Source organism: Propithecus coquereli, unplaced genomic scaffold (genome assembly GCF_000956105.1).
Source record: "Propithecus coquereli isolate 6110/MARCELLA unplaced genomic scaffold, Pcoq_1.0 Scaffold4, whole genome shotgun sequence".
In the NCBI taxonomy this organism is placed as follows: domain Eukaryota; kingdom Metazoa; phylum Chordata; class Mammalia; order Primates; family Indriidae; genus Propithecus; species Propithecus coquereli.
Genome location: NW_012149729.1, coordinates 2,779,678 through 2,781,201, shown reverse-complemented (window position 1 = coordinate 2,781,201; position 1,524 = coordinate 2,779,678). Strand labels below are relative to the sequence as shown.

Genomic DNA, 1,524 nt, shown 5'->3' with positions numbered 1-1,524 from the left:
CTTTGCAGGTGTATGGTACCAAAGCACTTACTTGCACTCTATGTGACTTGCCGTGGGCCCCAGATGTGTCAGAGGCTGCCTCACAGCCAGAGGCCTGTAGGACCAGGTTGTCCTTTTTGGCCAATATTGTCTAAGGAATCAGTAACTATGACCCAGATCACATGTAGATGTGGAAATGAATCAGGATATGAAATGTAGTTCTGAGGAAAGGAACGAGACCTTGACAGAGTTATGAATTCCCCATTATCAAGGGAATTTTTTTTTTTTTTCTTTTTTTTTTTTTTGTTACTTTTTTTTTGTTGTCTGAGTACATATTGATCTGGAAAACTCTTCTTGATTTTTAATACAGATAATATGCTTTGTAGTATATATATCCTTCTAATAACATAATTAGACTGATTTCAATAGAAAACATACAGAAAACTTGGAAAATTTAATGTGTATTAATTACTTCTCCAGTGGTCATTACCCAGCTTTGCGTTCGAACATAAATTAGTGTATAAGGAATTAACTAGAATGTTACTTAAAAGATCCAGTTCTATTTTATAGAAGGGCCACCCTTTGGCAACATTATAGACCATATACAGAAATATAGGCTTTTCTCCTGAAGATTTTCTAACATGCATCTGGGTTTTGTTCCATGAAATTTTGTGATTCAGCATCTAAAAGATAAAATTTAGCTATAGCTTTATAATGTATTACTAAATTGTTAATTATCAGTAAATACAAGGAGTGCTTTAAAAATAAATTTCTAATTGAAATTTAAAACTATTAAACAAATACCTAATTAACTCCCACAGACTTAAAAAGGAAGAAAGCAAATGATGAAAACATGCTGGGAAGGAATATAAAGTTCTTTGTGGAGTCCTACTGATTCTTAAAATTAGAAGCATCTAACTGTTCACTACTATTAAGGCAAGATAAACATAGACATCCAACCATAGTAGTTTATGCTATTTTAGCAGTAGTCCTTTATATATTTTGAAAATAATACTTTCATATTTTTCCAAAGATATTTTTATGTTTTGAGTTCATGCATAAAACTCACGTAATTTTCGTTGTAAATAATTTCCACTTTCTAAAAAGTGAGATTGATATTTAGTGGGCAAAAATCTACAAATGATATTGTCCAGAATCATTTCCACCTTCCTAAAAGCAGGCTTGGAATTCATTAGAAACAAGAATGAGGCCCCTGCCTCTGTATGATGGTCTTCTGCCATCTGGTGGACATTAATAGAAGTGTCACTACATAGAGTAACAGCTGTAGTGTAGACCTAAAGTATAATACATTTTCTTTTTTTAAAAAAATTACAACATGTTTTATTCTACATGCTACTCATTATGACATATTTTCATATACAGGTTTAAAAGGAAAAGCTAGTATGCAGTCCTTTTCATTTTTGTACATTTTCTTATTGTGAATTCATATTTTTTGATAATGAAAGAATTGCCCTCTTATTCCTAAAGGAACATTCCACTCTAAGCCCTCGCTAAACAAAAAACGACATCACAGGTCTACAGTGA

The 1,524-nt window shown here is 32.1% G+C and overlaps 1 protein-coding gene across 1 annotated transcript in view; it reads left to right on the top strand.

Moving 5' to 3' along the window:
• Nucleotides 1-1,524, top strand: part of PTPRZ1 (protein tyrosine phosphatase, receptor-type, Z polypeptide 1) — a 242,740-nt gene that overhangs the window by 125,929 nt on the left and 115,287 nt on the right. The gene's annotated exons all lie outside the window — the stretch shown is intronic.